At 36.1% G+C, this 21,472-nt stretch overlaps 1 protein-coding gene and 1 long non-coding RNA gene across 5 annotated transcripts in view; one reads left to right on the top strand and one right to left on the bottom strand.

Moving 5' to 3' along the window:
- LOC143239580 (sodium/calcium exchanger 2-like) overlaps positions 1–8,678 on the bottom strand; it is a 58,453-nt gene extending 49,775 nt beyond the window's left edge. For 2 of the 4 annotated variants that reach the window (XM_076480780.1, XM_076480783.1), the window contains exon 1: positions 200–366. The gene's annotated coding sequence lies outside the window, so the exon portion shown is untranslated. Of the gene's footprint in view, positions 1–199; positions 367–8,527 lie in introns of those variants that run through there. The other 2 variants (XM_076480781.1, XM_076480779.1) reach the window with 2 other exon arrangements.
- The window catches only part of LOC143239582 (uncharacterized), a 45,702-nt gene that overhangs the window by 1,145 nt on the left and 23,085 nt on the right, over positions 1–21,472 (top strand). The window lies entirely within an intron of this gene.

Here is a 21,472-nt window from a genome sequence, read left to right as displayed (position 1 = left end):
CCTCACTGTACAGCCTATTGTGAAAATAAATACATCCGATAAGAACACGAGCACTTCTAGAATCTAATCAAACTAAACGTATTTATAACAGTACGTCAACTCACAATAGGTAGAGTTATTTACAATAATTTGACATAATACGCAACTGTTCTTCAAACATTATACTTACTAAGTTTAAAAATAGATTATATTTACTTACCTAGATACTCATGATAGTTTTGTTTATAATACTAGCGTAGTTGAATTTTACTTTTTTATCCCACTATCTGTATGAAGACACGCCTATAGCCCAAGCTATCAATACACGTAACAACACACACGGACGACGACCAGACCTCAACTGCAAAGCTAGCGTGGAAACTGAGAGGCGTATTTCTGGGTTTATTATTTATAGGTGACGCTAGAGTGACGTGTTTCGCACAGCAGGTTCAAAACTTGGAAGAGCTGTTAGTACTGTACCAAGAAAAGTATTAGCAGAGGAAAAAGATAAAATAAGTAAAGTAAAATCTTTATAGACCTAACGATAAATTAATTTTCCATTTTGTTGCTTTTATCGAATTAAAGTCACTCACAAAAACATGAGCCTTTTAGTAGAACAATCGTAGAAAACGAGGCCACGTGAAAATATTTTAACCCCATAGCTTCCAACAGTCGAACTGGTGTTTCCTCTTTATTATCTTTTTTGCACAAGTATCCGGCTAGGTCAGAGCTTCGAGAACAAATAACAGCTTTTATTAAATGTTTGTCAGGAGTGTATTCATACAAGAAGGTTACGTATTAAGGAATTCTATGAATCAATAAGCCTTTTGGATGGGTTTTTTTTTTTTTTCATACAAGTATTATTGAAGTCACTTGGAACCAGGTTATTAGTTTATCGATAATGACAATTTGCCCTAACCATTAACATAGTATCTCGTTTCTATTGGTTTTAAATGTATACCCTAAAATGAGATTCCGTTAATAATAAACAAAGAAAAAGTAGCTATTCACTGCAACAATACTGACCCAACGCTAATAACAATAACAAAAGAAAGAGTAGATGTTTTAACAATACTGACCCCACGTTAGCAACAATAATAAAAGAAAAATTACATATTATCTTTAACAAAACTAACCCAAGCATTAACAATAAAAGAAAGAGTATTAATTGTAACAGTGCTGGCTGCAGATTGTCAGTTACTAAATTTATATATAATATATTAATTATTGAGCCGTTTCTGTTTTATCGGATCCAGATTCATATAGATCTATGTGTATCTGACCCTCACAGGTTCACCTGGCCTTCGCGTAGCTTTGTGCGAAATTCAAAAGCAGAACAAAGTAATACGCCATAATAATGGATCTATATTTGAATTTTGCGTAAAGCTACGCGAAGGCCAACTGCGTTCTTAGTTTAATAGTGATAAGCGAGAAGGAAGGCAGGAAGTCAACAGCACCCACCGCCAACTCTTTAGCTACTCTTGTACCGATAAGTATTGGAATTGATCGTAATAATATAATTCCTTCACAGCTGAAAGGTCAAGCATGCTTGGTGACTGGGATTCGAACCCGCAATTCCTAGATTGCGATTCGAGTGCCCTTAACCACCAGGCCACGTTACATCTCGATGTACTGTTAAATATGTATTATTTTTACTTAGACGCACTGAAAAATACGTGTAAATTATGGTTTTAAACACATTGGGGACATCGTTTTCGTAGAAGTGATATTTTTTTAAACTACGAGCTTTATATAGAAGAAACAGTGCTAATTTTTTAAAAGATGAACGAAATCTCTGGTTATTGTGAAAGAGAACTTAGGTCTTATAAACAATATTATCAGGCTTATATTACAAACTGAATTTAAAAAACCACAAAACTAAACATTATTTATACACCTCACTGTTGTAGCTTGCGCGTGGGTATTATTTCTTATCGCAACAACAATTATTTGCTTACGTAATAATAGTGATAAGTTTACTGCATAAGTTCATTAAATAAAATTTCCCCTCAAGTTTTTCCAGTAAGTAACATTAGCGAAACAGAAACTGTAATCTGACGTCCTCAGCATTCACTTATTCTTTCAAACTTTTCGATCGCTTAAAGTTGGCCCGGCATGGCCAAGCGTGTTAAGGCGTGCGACTCGTAATCTGAGGGTCGCGGGTTCGCATCCACGTCACGCCAAACATGCTCGCCCTTTCAGCCGTGGGGGCGTTATAATGTAACGGTCAATCCCACTATTCGTTGGTAAAAGAGTAGCCTAAGAGTTGGCGGTGGGTGGTGATGACTAGCTGCCTTCCCTCTAGTCTTACACTGCTAAATTAGGGACGAATAGCACAAATAGCTCTCGAGTAGCTTTGTGCAAAATTCAAAAACAGAAAAGAAATAATCGTTTACAGTTTTCTGTAATCCAGCACTACACGTTCCTTTCAAATACAGTTGATAAAGTAGTCTGACGTTGATTCAAGGGTATTTGAGACAGCGTGTAAACAAAGTACAGTTTCGGAATACTGCCTGCTTCTAGAGTGGGACAACGTTTCTATTTGATAGTGTACAGACATAGTATACACAGTTTCGGTATACTGCCTGCTTCTAGAGTGGGACAACGTTTCTATTTGATAGTGTACAGACATAGTATACACAGTTTCGGAATACTGCCTGCTTCTAGAGTGGGACAACGTTTCTATTTGATAGTGTACAGACATAGTATACACAGTTTTGGTATACTGCATACTTCTAGAACGGGATAACATTTCGGCTTGATAGTGTATAGACATATTACAGTTTTAGACTGCTGCCTACTTCTAGAGCGGAACAACGTTTCGTCTAGTATACGGGACATTCTTAGTTTATTGATATTACAACGCAAAGAATATAGACATACACATTTATGGTATTTAGTAGCTTGTACATTTTCCTCAAAGTAATCATTTAAGGCTTGCTAACTGAAAGGTGAAGAACACTTAGTGACAAATCATGCTTCTCCATGAACGTAACAGGAGTTGTTCGCAAAGGTAGAAAGAACAGATAGAAATGGACAAATCACAATCCACAATACAAAAAGGACAACATTTTGTTGTAGGTGTCTACTGAACTAATGAGATATGTGAAAAGGACTTTCTTGTGGATGAATATTGAACTAAAGTGATGCGTGAAAAACCTCTTAGTTTCTCTTATCGGTTCACATGTAATTTTCCTGTAAAGCAAATTCTGCTAAAATGTAAATAAAAACAACCCTAATAAACTGAAAGAAAATAAGGTGAAACTTTTGTATTGAATTTCGCGCAAAGCTACAGAAGAAAGGCAGATAGTCATAAACACCCACCGCCAACTATTCAGCTATTTTTAACAATGAATAATGAGACTAATCGTAACATTATAACGCCCACACGACTGAAAGGACGAGCATGCTTGACAGGACGAAGATTCGAACCCGCTACCCTTGTTCCCTAACCACCTGTCCATGCTTGGTTTAGAGCAGTGGTTCTCAACCTTTTTTATGCCCCGCACCCCTAAAAAAATTTAATATGTTCTCGCACCCCTCACAGTAATTATTTATTTAAGAATAAAGGTGAAGGTGGCCAAAACAAATGTTATCTCGCACCACCTGGAACGCTATCTTGCACCCTCAAGGAGTGCGAGCTCCCCTGGTTGGAAACCACTGGTTTAGAGTAAAAAAATAAAACCTTAGTTAATTTTGGATTTTAATAAAAAATACACACAGAATAAAACCAATGCTAAACTATAAATACAAACCCTAATTTCCACGGAAGACAAGGTGTATATTAATATGTTCCAAAACATGGTAAACCAATACACTGAACGTTAATACAAAAAAAATAATTAATTCAACTCAAGAAAATCCCCCAAAGTATCCGAGTTCTCTTCAAAGTAAAAGTCAATATAAAATCAGAAGTCTGTATTAATCTGAATATGTAAAAGCAAATTTGGACTTATATATGAAAACAAAAGTTTACACTAAGCAAAATTTACTTCTTCTCTCATGTTCAATAACCAGATTGTAACTCGCTAGTGAAAGGGAAAATTAATTAATTTAGTTGAGCGCCTCACTGCATCCAAACTTCAAACGATGAAAAAAATATTTTAGAAAACTTTTTTTAGATATTACTCATTATATGATCTCGCATTACACACACGTAATTCTTATAGAACTATCAGATAACGTCTGGATGAGCAAATAAAAAACAGCAAGCCATAGATGTCAGCAGTGAGGTTGTACTTTGTTCAACTGTAGATGGCGAGGATTAATGAACCGAACGTCCAATAAATGATTATGACAAGGATGGAGTGACCTAAGAAAACCCCACTTCCTCTTGGTCGAAGATCTTAACCTACAAATTAAAATTAAAGCCAATGAAAAATAATTATAAAATCAAGAAAACAGCGAATTAAAGGAACATTTTGTACAGTAAAATCAAAACATATAACTGTGAACTAGTGGATTGGATGTCGTTCGTTAAGTGTTAACACCTAGTATACTGGTCAGGGAGACATTTTGATGGATTTTCAGTGCTCGTTTTTAAAATACTAAATAGAGAAGTGAACTTCTTACTATATTTGGAATCTGAATTGCCCACCAGCTTAGCCTAATACATACTAGTATTCAAGCTATAATGGAGTGAAACCCATACCTCCATTAAAAATTTCACACAAAACGCGGTAGTGGTTGTATACGTTACGCAAAATAAAATGTGGTTTCTCAGCTTTATGAAAACGTTTTATTCACAGTTTTTGCGAGTTATGTCGACAGAGCCCACTTGCCAACTGTAAACTGGCTAAGCACGGTATGATGTACGCCAACATGAATACTTCTGCTATTTTGTGCAAGAGAAAAGCAGCACAGTCAGGGGACCATCCTAAACACTGCATATTGTTGGTCAAACATTATTTAGAGGCAAGTTGGTTCTGGCGGTAAAGTATAGAATTCTTTTTTAAGTTAATAGACGAGCCCATAAACAGTGAAACTCATCTGTAGCCCACGCAACAATCCAAAGTCGATCTCATCGACTGTACACTAGATGTTAAATTAGAGGGAATATATATATATATATATATATATGTTAAGAGGAGGAATAGTTGCCGAGGTAGAAAAATTGTGCTAAGAGAACTTTTGTTTTGTGGTTCTCTGTAAAATCTTGAAACTTATTTTAGAATCCTGTTTTTTTTTATGATAGGGATAGTCCGGACTTTATCCTTGTAAGAGTACGAATATTGAGGAGAAAAGCTAAACGTTTTCTATAACTGGTTCAACAAAAGCTTTATACGTAAGTAAATAAAATCCAACAAACATTTGGTGATATTTACTACAAGTCAAACCTTAAGCACTTTTTTTTTGTAGGTGAATTGATCACTGAATGTATTATCGTGACACTTAGTTTTGTTCGTGATGTGACAGGTATGTCATATAACTTTAGTTTGGGTTTCTCTAATCTTGGAACTTTCCTGTTTAATCTTTTGTGCGAAATAATTACCAGAGGTGTTAACAACCCGCCATTTGTCACATCATATTTGTGATTTGGTGTAAAGAATTCTCAATTCTATTGGAAATATTTGTTTGTTTGGTTTGTGAATTTCGCGCAAAGCTGCACGAAGGCTATCTGCGCTAGCCGTTCCTAATTTAGCAGTGAACGACTAGAAGGAAGGCAGCTAGTCATCACCACCAACCGCCAATTCTTGGGCTACTCTTTTACCAACAAATAGTGGGATTAACCATAACATTACAACGCTCCCACGGCTGAAAGGGCGAGCATGTTTGGTGCGACGGGACTCGAAACTGCGTCCCTCGGATTACGAGTCGCACGCCTTAACCCACCTGGCCATACCAGGCCTCCATTGGAAAGAAGTCTCTTGATGTGCTCCGTAAATCTGTCACCAGCATACTGAGATACGGAAGTTAGCAGTTGAGATAGAGAATTGGTATATTGTTAGCATGCATCATGCAAATCAAAGAGCCTTTAATTACTAACTGCACAACACAGGAGCTTAACGAGACAGTGTATAATAGAACTCCGTTTACTTCGGTTTGCGAGAAAACGTGAGACCTAATTTAGAAAAAGTGGTCGAATATGAAAAGAATTAAATTTGATTTCAAACACCTTATACCTCGCACAATCAAAAACTTTGTTTTCAAGAAAACAGCGACTGTGTCGTGATTGTGATTAAAGCACTGAAAATCCATCTCGGTTAACCTGACTAAACGATCCACGTTTTTCAACATTCTACGGAAATAAGACTGCCGTGTTCTAGTTACCATGGTAGCATGATAGAGTCCCCTGGTGGAACAGCAGGAGTAAGTAACGATTTGCTGTACTAAAATCCGGAGTTCGATTCCTCACGAGATATTGCAGATATTTCAACACGAGTTTGTTTTAAAACAAACAAAGTCCGATGTTGAAAATCATTTACAGAAGTTTACCTGTACATGTAACTAAACTGATGAGACAAAAGTCATTTGGATTTGATGATTTCCTTCCTTTCTTCAAAATGACTGTTATAATAACGGATTTACACTAGCCTGACGAGATAGGTAAGTGACATAGATGAGGAATAAGAGGCTTACGTGCACTTGGCGATTAGGCATTTACCAGGATTAGAATTTTTTAAACGACCGAGATATATTTTGATTTCTAAAATAGTAACGGGCTTACTTGCATAGTCATAAAGGGAATTAGAAATTTCGTCAGAGATTATTGCGGAGAGTTTATGGGTATAACGTGATTGATTGATTAATGTAAAAGTCGGAACGTACAAAATATTGGGAGGTAGTCGTAAATGGATAAAAAATGTCTGATAGTCATTAAAAAACTTTAAAATATTATTCACCAGTTTCACTAAATTGGTTTCTGTGTACAATAAAATCGTAAGTCGAACATGTAAGAAAAATGTTTTCAGTAAAACCAGTATACGCGTTATACAGAAAGACAAACAGTTCCAAACAGCGTAATTTTTAGAAACTGTACCCCTTTAATTTCAGCTGGCACATTCAACAGCCACATCTCCCCTTCCGTTCCTGATGTCTATGATTAAGTTATAATTATTGATATAAAATGTGTTGATATTAGGATTAGTTAAGGTGTCTTTGACATATCCAGCAAATAAAAACACACTAAGGTATTTTGCTGCGTATAGTGAATTATTTTGACGATGAATACTGAGATTTTTTTAGCTTGTTTATTACTGTTCTTTGTAGTTCTTCCCATGTAAGTAGGAGTATCTGGAAGCGTGTTCTGTGACGTCATAACTTATTCTACATAATTTGGTGAAGGAAGTTGTCAAGAGGTTACTGATGTCAAAACCATGGCTTTTGTTGCTGGATGTGTTGGTGTAATTTGACGTAAAAGTTTATTTAACCATCTTGAAGTTTGTCAATGGTGAGTAAAGCTGTCGTCAGGATTTTGTTGGTTCCAGTTCACGACACGATTTGTTTAGTAGTTACATTCTGATAATGCAGGTTTCGTTTCGGAATCATTTGTCTAGCTGTACTTTAACATTTGTTTGTCTTTATTATATGGTTCGAGCTTAAACAGCAATGCATGCATTTCCGCAAGAACGCCGTGTCTTGTGGATTATATCTTTTTGTTTTAACCTGTTGATGGGTTGTCTTACTTTCATTACAGTGTTTTAGAGAGGTTTCCAGGTTTTAAAATACATTTTTTTTATGTTGAATTTGTAGACTCAGTATAGAAACCGAAACGTTGTTCCACCCCAGAATCAGACAGGAGCAGTTCATTCAAACCTACACTCATATGAAGGGTTGTAAACACAAACAATTCGACTTGCTTAAAAAAATCTGAATCTGACAATAACTAATAGCGAAATCCTGGGGTAGCTAAGAGCCCACAATCAATGAATCAACGATAAAAAAACAAACATTTTAGCGAAGCAAAAATAAAAACTACGTTGACTTTGTAAGAGTTAATAAATGCTCAGTTTCTTATAATTCGAAATATCTAAAGTCTGTATATCTTACAGTACATTAGTTGTTTTAAACTAAGGTACGAACGCTACGTTACGAAGTATAAACTAAAACGCTTAGTGTGTGACAGTACCAGAAGAGGGCAACGAGAGGCTACTGAAAAGTATCAGTTTCTATAAAAAAGAATAGTGCATTTAAATCACACTTTACAGCGTTGGTTCTCTGTTTGTTTGACAGATCTTAGTGTTTAACCTATTTCAGGCTTCGGTTAATTATTATACCATCGTATAGGTTCATTAATAGCAAATGAAGAATTTTTACTGTTGGTTCGTTTTTTTTTTTCATTCAAATTGGATACTTTAACTAAAAACGTCATTACAAATGGAGGCTATCGAAGAACTGTTATTAAATAAAAGTACTGCTTACAGCGGTGACTGGTGTTAAGAATCGATTACGGAATACGAACATAAAAATACGAAATAAATATTTGAATTTTTAATAACTATCAAAACAATTAGTCAATAGGAAGTGATAAAATTATATTATTTTGCATAACAAACCTTTGAAATCTCAACTCTTGTAATTAAATAATGAATGACACATTCGTACTTACTAAGCGGAAGTTGGTACCGAGGTCGTTCGTCCCTCCAACGTTCTTTCGTAGAAGTTCTATTGAGTAATTCTTCATGTCATTACCTACAGATTTCTCTTTTGCTATGGTGGTACAGGTAGTTAGTCTGTGGTGCGTAGGATGTATGTTTAGCCTACAGATACCATGATACGTTGTAATGACGTCACGCCCTAGTGTCGTCGTAAACATCGTGGAATGTACTTTTATCAATATGAGTGGGATTAAGCGATAATTACTCATTGAGTCATTGCTTTATAAGACATGGAACGTATCACTTCTTAAAATAATACCTACTATATTACTAAGGCCTATCAGTAGTTCTGTACAGCCAAGTAGACAAACAAATCGGTTAATAATCGATTGGATGTAAGCCTTGTTAATAATTAGTTAAAGCATATTTCAATTGGTTAGTTACCGGTACAGTTTGTTAACGATCATCATATTTGGGCGAAGCTGGTTTAGATTGGATGGAACTTCTAAAATTGGGTTTCTTTTAGAGTAAATCAACGCTGGGCTATATCTGGGCGAGAGGAAGAAACCGCAAAAGTTTAGTATTACAAGTCCGTAAACTTACCACTGGCACGTCACGTGGGGGAGAAAAGAAAAAAATCGTAAATGGATGGGAGATTTTATTTATTTGTATATACAAAAATAGTAATGAACGTGACCCTAGGCGTATGCAATTAAACGCTAAAATTAGTTAAGAATTAAAATAATATAAATACAGTAGATTAATCCTGTTTTCACAGCATAAGATTATTTAAGTACAGTGAAAGTTTTTATAGCAAGATGGCGTCAGAATTTATTCATCACAACTCTAATAATAATAATAATAATAGTGCCTATACAATTTTATGACGAAAATTAAACTGAGCTGAATATCTTGCTTTGAAGGAAACAAAAAAGCTTATAATTGGATTTTTTTATTTTAAAAGCAAACAATAATTCGAACTTTAAGTTCGACTCTGATGCCATATGATCATTTTAAACTAGGCCTAAAATGATACGAGGTTTAGGAAAATTAGACTTAATTTTGGGCTTTCTTTACCATCAAATAACATTAACTCCACTAGGCTTGAAAGAAAGTTTCCTAGACATATCGGTAAAGCTCGTTAACAGGGAAATCGTCGAACAGAAGATTCGTTGTGGGGGTTGTACTCAGTTTTTTCTTTAACTTTCATTGGGTTTGGATAAATATGTCAAAACTGTACTGGGGCCCGGCATGGTCAGGTGGTTCAGGCATGCGACTCGTAATCCGAGGGTCGCAGTTTCGAATCTCTGTCACACCAAACATCCTCGCTCTATTAGCTATGGGGTCGTTATAATGTGACTATGAATCTCACTATTCGTTGGTAAAAAGTAGCCCAAGAGTTGGTGGTGGGTGGTGATGACTAGCTGCCTTCCCTCTAGTCTTACACTGCTAAATTAGGGACAGCTAGCGCAGATAGCCCTGGTGTAGCTTTGCGCGAAATTCAAAACAAACCAAAACTGTGTTACCAAATTAAGAGGTAATTTGTATTCAAAACTTAAAAAAATAAATAAATAAATAAAAGTTACGAGTGTACAAGAAGAAAAACGGCACCTTTATTAAATTTATTTATTATATCTGACAAAGAGACATTTGTCTCTTTAAAGTTACGAGTGTACAAGAAGAAAAACGGCACCTTTATTAAATTTATTTATTATATCTGACAAAGAGACATTTTTATAGGTTTATGTTTACTGAAATGTATATTGCCTTAAACGTCGTCTTGGTACGCCGGAATTGGTCAGTATTTCACACTTTGTCAGTTACCAACTGTTATCATCTCCGGTGGCAAGAACGTTAGAATGTATGATCCAAATTTCTATTACAGCTGTCATAATTTCTTTCAAATTTTACTTTACTGTCTTTAATGTGGGTATTACAATCACATTTAAAATGCGGTATTTTCAGATAAAACCGATTTCTTTGTAACTATCAGACAAATTAGCCTTCGATAATAGCAGATTTTTTTATGAAATAAGGACCGTGTTCTGCAGTAAATGACGGATTCCTGTTAGTGTATGTGAAATAAAGAGACTAGAAAAAAACTGGTAAAAATAAAAACAAACCTTATTACCTGAAGGACACAAAAAATACAGTGTACACACCTTTACATATGGGTGATAGACTTCTGTTGGACTAAACACGGTGTTGATATTAAAGTAAGTTGATATTAAAAGTAAGGCTTCACTCTGTGATTTAATGGTAAAATTGGATCAAGGAAGCAAACTTGAATTCTACATATACATCTGTTTGTTTTTTGGCTTTTTTTGTCCAGCAAAAAGTATCTTATTATGACCTCCATTCTTATTGCATAATAATATCTCGTAGTTTGTGTGGAAAGTTCTAGATCTCTGTTGGGTGTTATAAGAACGCTCCAAAATGCAGTTCGAGTTAGTAAGTTTGGAGAGAGAGAGAGAGAGAAAGACTGCGTGATCGTGAGTTTAGCCGTAAAAAAGCGTATAGGGTTGATTTTTAAAGTAAAATTGTCACAAATTGTATTGCTAGAACAGAGTAGAAAAGAATAATTTGTATTGTCAATTTTGTTCTAAAGTAATTGTGTAGACTTTAACGAAAAAAGAGACAATTATTTAAAACTATGAATACAACTATGGTAACCACCTGTTATAGTAGCGATTTTAAAGTTAAACTTTCATAGGCTCTATTGTAATAACAGAGTAGGAAGAATAATTTGACTTGTCAAATTGTATTCTAAAGCAATTGAACTAATCTATGTTGAATCTGACGAACAAGAAACAGTTATTTAAACCTCTGGATATAATTGTGATAATCAACAGTGTAATCAATATTTGTATGTATGTATGACTTGTTTTAATATACTGTTTTAAAACTAATGGGCTGTGTTGTTATCGTTTTATAGATAAAATTTGTCGCCAACAAGTCACGGATACCTACTGTAAAGAATCCCTACCATACAAAAATCTGTCAATGTGTTAAGCTCTATAATTAATCAATGCGTTACACCTTTAATTATTAAATTTTGTTACACCTTTCATCATCACACTGAAAACGATCTACTTGATAACTTATGTTCTGTGTTTTTACATCAATAATTTTAATAATTGGACGCCTTATTCTTATATAACTCTTACACAGTGGGCCATAGTCAATTTTATAAGCAACCTCTTTATTTAGAACCTCTATCCATTCTGTAGAATTAAATAAGTCACCAGAGAAAGCACAGTGTCGTCTATAAGAAAGGATTACTATAGTAAATAATGCCTTATACATAGCGGCAATGATCGTTTCTCGTGGTAAGAAGGGTGACGCCAAGGAACTTTTGTAGAATTTGGAGTGGTCTCCTGTCACTTAGATAGTGTGCACGCCAAGATAATGTGTATGTGTTTGAGTATGAAGTTTTATTTATTTAAGGTGTATTTTTGATTTGAAGTGTATCAAATCGTTGTGTTATATTGAAATCTGCTGTTTATTTTTGCTAAACAATTAGTGGGAGGTAAATATAAAGCATTATTGCTTCGATATGTAAGTGTTTACACTATTTAATTTGATGTTTCCTGGTTATAGTGTAGCTTTAAATATTAACGTTTTTCATATGCTTAAATTTCTTGGTTCACAGCTTCAGTGAATCTAAACTGATGAGGGAGGGAGACGTATTTAAAGTATCTTTTTATTCAGTTCCTCAAAGCATGCTTTAAACTTGTTTTGTTTAATCGTTTAACTTAACTTTGATTTGTGTTTGTTTCATTAAAGATTGTGCGTATGTCTTTCTCTTTCTTTGTATTGAAGTTCAAAGGGCCTTATTAATTGTTGAACTTATTTAGTGGGCACTATTTATTTATTTTGAAGGAAATACGTGTAATAAAAATAGCATAGTTTATAATTTGTACATTTCTACACTGAGCTCCTTATGTGTTATTATTTAAATTGATTATTTTGAAAGACACGCAACTGTCTCTAATATTATTTCTTCATTTGCATACATAGCGTTTCAACAATTCATTAGGTACCTTATCATGTCATGTTTTAAATTAATGTTTTGAAATACTTCTGACTATTTGCAGTACAACACCTAGAGATGTAGATTGAGAAATCATCGTTTCTTATCTTAATTTATCGTTTTACAAAATATATAAATATTTGTAACATGACATGCTTATCTGTACAAAGAGCTTTCTAATTTATTGCGTTAATCTATTATTTCAAGGAATGCAACTATTTCGAATCCAAACTATTTAAGTTTTCATTGCACACCTTACCACACCCATTTTAACTGACTGTTCAAAGTACACACGAATATTCGTAACTTTGGACGTTATTTCTATAGTGGGCATATTATTATTTATTGTTTCAATTGATTATACCAAATGAACTAATGCATTCTAATCACAACTTATAAGCTTATCGATTTATAATGCTTCAATAGCTTTTAACGTTTAAAGCACGTCTTTTAAAGTATTGTGTTGCTTATATACGAGGGTTGTTTCACTGTGTGGGTATTTTGGTATTGATGTTGTTAAATACCCAGGAGGGTCAGGTACATTTGACCTCTTCCTCCCTCCCGAACGATTATAGCGTCTGTCTTTAGGGTTTGTTTGTTTTTTAAAGCTTTGGGCCAGAGTAAAAGTATAACATCATACTCAGGCCCATTTCAGGCTCAGTCCATGCATGGACGAACAAGAAGTTTTTTTTTTCTTCATTTAATTTTTTTTCCATATATATTTTTTTTTGTATTTTCATATATATATATTTTTTTTTTGTATTTTTCTCCTTTTTCTCGATTGAGAGAATGCTACTACTACTTGTAGTAACACACACACACAAAGAAAGTAATAATAATTATTATTATTCAATACTTGAATAATAATTCAACAAGAGAAAAAAAAAATAATGATTAAAAAAGAAAATAATAATTATAAAAATAAAAAAAAGCAAGGACTAAGTGTCTAGTGCATAGTGGCCAGCTTGTGTTACATTTCTTAAATATATGTTAAAAGGGGAGAGGTATTTAGGACCATTTACATCATGTACGTGATATCTGTCGAGATCACACATTAAGTCATTTTTATGCCAATTCTTATTGAAATATTTTAGAGAATAATGCAAGAGTCTTTCAGCTATTGTATCTATGTTTGCATACTTGTGTATGAATGTGGTTGAGGTGCTACGTGGTACTTTATATGCTGAAGTTAGTACAGAACTACGAGGGCTGTTCAAAAAATACGCGGACTGTTTGAATTGCGCGGCTCCAGTTGGTTCCAGGGGAATCCGCTTGGTGTCGCTAGGTTCGCACAGATCAGCTCATTACGACGCCATTTCCCGATTGCAGATATCTTCATTTGTGTATTAGCTACGCGGTTTTAAGTGAAGTGCGGATTTCAGAATGAATGACCTGAAGGAGCAACGACTTGCTGTGAAATTTTGTGTTAAACTTGGAAAATCTGCGACTGAAACTTTTGCTATGCTTAACACAGCTTACGGTGATGTTGCTATGAAGCGTACGGCATGTTTCAAGTAACATGAACGTTTTAAGGATGGTCGACAGTCCATTGAAGATGATGAGCGTCCTGGACGTCTTTCCACGTCGACAAAATCAACACCCTGGTGCGGGCAAATTGACGTCTGACTGTCAGGGAGCTTGCTGAAGAGTGTTGAATATCAGTTGGATCTTGTTACGAGATTTTGACCGAAAACTTGAAGATGCACCGCGTTGCTGCGAAATTTGTGCCTCAGAACTCGCGAGTTTTTGGCCAAACACTCGATCACTGTTCTTCTCCACCCCCCTACTCACCTGACCTTGCTCCTTGCGATTTTTTCTTGTTCCCTAAACTCAAAAGACCCTTGAAAGAAAGAAGATTTGAGACGATTCCCGAGATTAAGGCAAATGCGACGAAGGAGCTGGAGGACATTACAAAAGAAGCGTACCAGGACTGTTTCAACAAGTGGAAACACCGTTGGGATAAGTGTGTGCGTTGGGGAGGAGAGTACTTTGAAGGGGTCCCAGACCTGTAACTTCTAAATAAAGTACATTTTGTGTTATGACGTCAGTCCGCGTATTTTTTGAACAGCCCTCGTAAGTAGCATTTCAGAAAATATTTCACCTCTCATGGTCCAGTCAAGCTGACGAGTTCTGATATTGAACTTAAGGTTTCCTGGACAGTGACTTACGACGGACAGAAGGTAGATCTGAAATGTTATCTTTTACATGCCTCTGATTTTTTATCTGTAGTGAACAAGTTGAGAAGATTGTGAGAAACAAACATCTGATTTTGTTGTCGCTTTGTGTGCAAAGCTACTCGAGGGCGATTTGTGTAAGTCACTCCTAATATTGAAGTGACAGACTAAAGGAAAGGTAGCAAGCAAACTTCACCTACTACCAGCTCTTGAGCTACTCTTTTCCAATGAATTGTAGGAATCAGAATAACATTATCATGCCTTCCCCCTCAATTGAAAGGGCGAGCATGTTCAGTAATCAGACAGTCCACAGATTACAAGCCGAGTGCTCAAACCATTAGGCCATGCCAACATTTGCGGCTAACATGATTTCTATCACAAATATTAGGCTTCATATAAATAATATAGATTACAAGTAGAGTCCCCAAACTACTAGGCCATGTCAACATTTGTGGTTATATGCTTTTCATCACAAATATTAGGTCTTATATAAATATTATAGAGTGATATGGGAGATATCATATGTTTCCCATCACCTTTAGTAATAGAGAAATTTGAATATTTTATATAGTCTGTTTCTATGCAGTTTTAGCATAAAACACGTTCTAGAAAACGCTTGTTTTGCATTTGAATTTTGCGCAAAACTACTCAAAAGCTATCTGTGGTAGCTGCCTTGAATTTTGAAGTGATAAACCAGAAGGAATGTATCATCCATGTCAACTTTGGGCTACTCTTTTATCAATGAGTAGTGGGATTGGCATTCACATTATAATGTCCCAAAGCCTGTAAGGTGAAGTATGGTTGGTGAAGAGATTCGAACTCGTGATATTCAGATTAATTTTCGAGTACCCTAACCACCAGGCTCTACAAAAACGGTTAAAATTGACTCGTTTTAGTTGCCTTTGTTTACTATAACAAATAATATTTACTCTGCCCAAAGAGATGTCGCAGTAATTTCAGATTTCAAACATACGAGTCAAAAGAGCCAACGACTGCAACAATCTTTGCTGGTCGTATAAATGATGTCTGTATGTTACCGCTAATGAGTGTTGTGAAATAATAACTAGTCACGTGAAGATGCTGTTATAGAGAAATAACATAAGGTTTCTTGCTATATTGGAATTTATATTAGTTTTAAATTATACTTAGTTATTATGATGAATAGTTATATACAGATTTGTCTTAATGCAGTGGTTCTTAACCTTGTTGGAGGAACTAAACCCCGGAAGTTTCGTACTTGCATTCACTGAACCCTTCGTAATTGGAAAAATAAAATATGATTTTTTCAAATTCAGAACATAAGTAGATATTTTATTAGTGCACAAAATGAACCATGCATCAGTTGCACACAATATTACTGTGTTCAAAGAACAAAACCAACAAAACATGAATTTCACACAAAAACAAAAACATAACTCAATGAATATTTACTGCAAATCAATGTGACTTTTGCTGTTGCCTTTCAGAGACAAGTTCAGAAATGCGCTGTTTCACCTTGGAAAGTGCCACTCTTATATCATTTTCGCAACAAAGTCTGTTTCTTTTCTTCGTTTTCATGTCTACCATCCTCGAAAAGGATTGCTCGCAAAGATACGTTGTAACAAACGATATGAGTATCTCAAGGTCTTTCTTAGCAATAAGAAGGTACGCTACGATTTGGTGACACCAAAACGTTGAGAGCGTTGTTGTTCTGAAAAGTTCCTGTTGAACCTGGCTCTGCTGAAGTTCAATGATTTCGTCGAGATATTTATCATTGACATCTGCTGTCGCAACACTAAACGTGAACGGCTGTCTCACCCATGCTGGATATGACTCTCTGGTGGTGAAGTATCCGTCGAGAGACTTTGCAAGCTCATCTAAGTGCATGGCAATTGCTTGCTTCAGTTCTTCGATCTTACTTACACAGACGTCCAGCAGGGGAAAGTTTGCGAAGTTATCATTCTCTGTTCGTCGTTTTCATAACTGTAGTTTTTTTGAAAAGCCTTCAGGTTTTCTTCCGCTTCGATGATGTTGACTTCACCGCCCTGCATCTGTTGATTGAAATGATTGAGAGCATTGAAGATATCGGCCATGTACGCCAAAATGAGAATGAACTCAGATTTTTCGAAGCAATCTGCATGACAATGTTGGTGCTCTCGCAAAAACAGGGCTAATTCCACACGCATGGCAAAAACACGATTCAGCACCTTTCCCCTAGATAATCCCTGAACGTTATAACGGTACAGAAGTACCTTGAATTCAGAGCCCATTTCATTTTACAGCTCTTTGAAGATGCGGTGCTTCAGGGTACTATTTCGCACAAAGTTCACACATTCCACTACAATTTTTAATACTTCTGCCAGTTTTGAAAGCAAGGTTTTTGTTGCCAACGCATGTCTGTGCATAACACAATGCGTTACAATGATGTGTGGTGCATCGGCTTTCACCAGTGCACCAAAACCTTTCGTCCCAGCATGACTGGAGCTCCGTCCGAACAAACTGCAGAAACCATATACCACAAAAGATCGTTGTCTCTGAAGAAGTCATTCACAAGTTTCGTCACGTCGGGTGCCTTAGTAGTTGTTGTAAGAGGCTTCACGTAGCGCACGAATACAACAAACTGGCTTAAATTGGAAACGTCGGTGGTCTCCTCCAGTTAAAGGCTGAATTTTGCTGGGCTTGAAATCAGATCTGCAACTACTTGAGCCAAGATGTCATCGCTCATGTCATCTATTCTGCTGCTGATAGTGTCATTTGAAAGAGGAATTTGGAATAACTTATTTTCAGCAGCTTTTCCAAGCATGATATTCATTATCTTCAACGCCGCTGGTTTTACGAGTGCTTCACCAATGGTGTGTGGTTTGCCCTGCTTTGTGATCAAGTACGCAACTTCGTATGATGCTGTGAGGATCGGTTTATCGATAGGTACAAAGCCGAGAACAGGCAAAGTAGCCTTTTCATCGAACCTGGTTCTCTTTACCTTGAATTCAGCAAGCGTTGTGTTCTTGTATTTTCCATCTCCTTGCAGTTTTAGTGAGTGTTCTCTTAGTTTTGCTGGTGCTGGTGCTAGACTAGAATTGCTCAACTTGGCATTGCAAATCATGCATTGAGGACGCTGTCTCTCATCATGTTCCGTTATACACGTGAATCCATATTGCACGTATTCATCTGACCACTTTCTGTTTTTGCTCGACGTAGTTAGTATCAAGAGATTGAAAGATTAGGGAAAAAAATCACAAATGACGCACAATTACTACAGTCAAAAGTCGACTGCTAAGCGCACGAAGTTCCATGCAGCACATATATTAAGGTCAAGTGATGTGACGTGATCAGCCGCAGCTAATGATGGCCAAGTGCAGCATGACGTCACGAATCATACGAGTGGGGTGAACCGAACGGACACACACACACAGTGTGTGTGTCTTGACCTCCGCCGAACCCCTGAGACTGACTAACCGAACCCCTGGGGTTCGATTGAACCCAGGTTAAGAACCACGGTCTTAATGGATTGAAGCTGTTGATTCATTCATAAAGTTTGTTTATTTGAATTTCGCGCAAACCTAAACGAGGGCTATCTGCGCTAACCGTCCCTAATTTAGCAGTGTAAGACTAGAAGGAAGACAGCTAGTCATCACCACCTACCGCCAACTCTTGGGATACTCTTTTTACCAAAGAATAGTGGGATTAACCGTAACATTATAATGCCCCCACGGCTGAAAGGGCGAGCATGTTTGGCGCGACGGGGATGCGAACTCGCGACCCTCAGATTACGAGTCGCACGCCTTAACACGCTTGGCCATGCCGGGCCCAAAAGGCCATGAAAGCAAGGGAAACAATGCTTCCACAATGTATGCTAATTTTTAATCAGCTAAATATGACGTTATGAACTTGCAACTGATTCATACAGAAGCACTCTACTATATCGTACATAATCAGTTATCACCTTGTACGGGAGAAAGCACTGTTGGGAAGAATCCGACTACAACTCACATATGCTTCCTTTTTTGAGTTGATTTCAGCTTTCTTCCTACTAGAAAAGGCTTTATTTCTAATTAAAACATTTTTGTTACATAATATATTTTTAAACTCTAAAATTCTTCTTGCATGAATAATTTTTTGAATTAAGTTTTAAATCCATACTTGTAATTATAAAAACAAACAAAAACCATATCTTCAATGTTATATTGGCCTCTTCTATGGCATAAAGGAAGCAACTGCCAGTTCAGCTTACTTCAAAATGCATGCAAAATCGGAACTTATTGATTGGTTTGAATTTCGCGCTAAACTACACGAGGGCTATCTGCGCTAGCCGTCCCTAATTTAGCAGTGTAAGACTAGAGGGAAGGCAGCTAGTCATCATCACCTATCGCCAACTATTGGACTACTGTTTTACTAACGAATAGTGGGATTGACCGTCACGTTATAACATCCCCACGGCTAAAAGGGCGAGCATGTTTGGTGCGACGGGGATTCGAACCCACGACCCTCGGATTACGAGTCGAGTGCCTTTTTTTCTTTTCTTTTTTTATTGATAAACCTCTTGAAGAGGCCTCATACATACAAAACAAGTACAACAATCAAATACACAGTTATACACAATTGAATGCACCGAATACTATCTGTAATTGCTCATATTAAAGGACACACAATAATGTAACGTTGTGAACAAGAATGAACAAGTTTACAATAAAATTTAAAGAAAGAATTGACATTATTACGAATAACATACCTGGAATAATAAAAACTTATTTTCTTTCTTAACTGACCTTTATAAAATGACAACAGATTTAAATGGATATTTTTAGCTAAACAAATTTTCCTAACAGTCATAATACAATATTTAACTCATGTAATCAAAAACATACACTGTAGGCTGTCGTCTTTTCTGATTGGTACTGATTTTTGAATGATAAAGGAAATAGTGTCGAAAATTAATGTCCATAAGGGTTGAACCATTGGACACAGGCAATATAAATGTCTCACCGTTTTAGTGTCTTTACCACAAAGTGTGGTATCATGTTTTTGCATATGAACAAGTTTATTGTTCGTCATTAAAGCATTGTGATAAAATAAATAATCCACATCAGCAAAGACAAAGCCTTTGACTGGGTGATAAGTATATTTATGTATTTTTTTCCAGTTGGTATCTTTTAAAATATCTTTCCATGCAGTAATTTCTTCGGTATCGGGGATGGAGTTCTGGTATATTAGCTTAATCAGTTTTTTTAACAGGAAGATCATTTAAGTGGATAACATTTTCACCATCTGAATCACACATCTCAAAAATAAATTTTGTCGTACCTGTAATTATGGGAATTTCTCTTTCAACCGTCTTTCCATTCTTCTTGAATGAAACATTGAGAAACAGTGGTTGCCGGAAAACAGTTTCTGTGTTATTTGGGAAGATTCGACGACACCTAACGAGCGTTTTACATGACTCTGATACTTCACAGTAAAATGTAGGAACATTCATCTTGTGTTGTGTCACAACACCACACATCGCGTCCAAGATTTAAATCACCTTACTTGCCTAAAAGATGGGCAAAGAGGATAAACAGAGATGGAAATGTGTTATAGTTTGAAGAACCATTTTAACCTAAACACCATCTCTTTCGTCTTTACGTCTGTTAAATTGAGACCACCTTTGTCTTTCGAAGATACCAAAATTTCATAACGCACTTTATGTACTCCACCATCCCATATAAACCGTAAAATATCATGTTTAATTGTCAGATAACTCCTATTTTCTATCGGCAAGACTATCAGATAATACCAAATAGTACTGGAAGCTAACGAGTTCACAACCATAACTTTTCCTTTCAATGACAAACTCTGATATCTTCAAGCAACCAATATGCGTGTTATTCTCTGACACAATACTTCGCAGCTCAGATCATGCATTTCTGCCGCATTTTCATGGAACTCAATACCCAAAATTTTTAAAGGGCCATTTCCAATAGTCAATTTACCCATTTTTAATTTCTGGTTATCAGCTAACAGCTAATGAGCCCAACCACATACCTTTACTTTTTTCCCAATTTACTTTGCTACCAGATGCTCGTTCATAATCGTTACACGTTTCCTGTATGGCAATAAGAGAGTCAGCGTTAGACACTGTTATCTGAGTATCGTCAGCATGCATGTATACAAGTGAAGTCGAACAGATATTATTGTATTTGAGAGAAATACCTGGAATTTGTGGATCATGTACCAAGGCTTCTCTGAAAGGTTCTGCACAGAGAACATACAGTGATGCAGATAAAGGGCATCCCTGTCTTATCCCTCTAGAAATAGTAAATTCCTTTGTCAGATGATATCCTTTACATTTAACGAGACCAGTGATGTTGGTATAACATAATCTTATCCAATTGCAATAGTTGGGGCCGAAGCCCATTCGAGAAAGAACTGCAAACATGTATGAATGATCAACTCCATCAAATGCTTGCATTTGATCAACAGAGACTAGAATCCCACCCTCGTCCTCTGAATCCAAATATTCCATTATAGAACGTAACGTCAGTGTAGTGGTAATGATATCCCTACCAGGAACACAGCATGTTTGATCTATAGAAACGACATAAGCAATAACACGTGACAAAAGCAAGGCCAGAACACGGGACAGAATTTTGTATGGCAGAGTAAAGTTATGGGTTTCCAGTTTTGTAATCTTGTATTGTCACCACATAGCCATGCTGGAGCGGAACTTCTTGACAATTGATAGTCCATATATTAAATTGTTTAAATCACTAAAATTTTAAGCGAAATAAATA

Source organism: Tachypleus tridentatus, chromosome 13 (assembly GCF_004210375.1).
Source record: "Tachypleus tridentatus isolate NWPU-2018 chromosome 13, ASM421037v1, whole genome shotgun sequence".
NCBI lineage: Eukaryota > Metazoa > Arthropoda > Merostomata > Xiphosura > Limulidae > Tachypleus > Tachypleus tridentatus.
The sequence above is the reverse complement of the archived record's forward strand: the minus strand, read 5'-3'. Positions and strand labels throughout refer to the sequence as shown.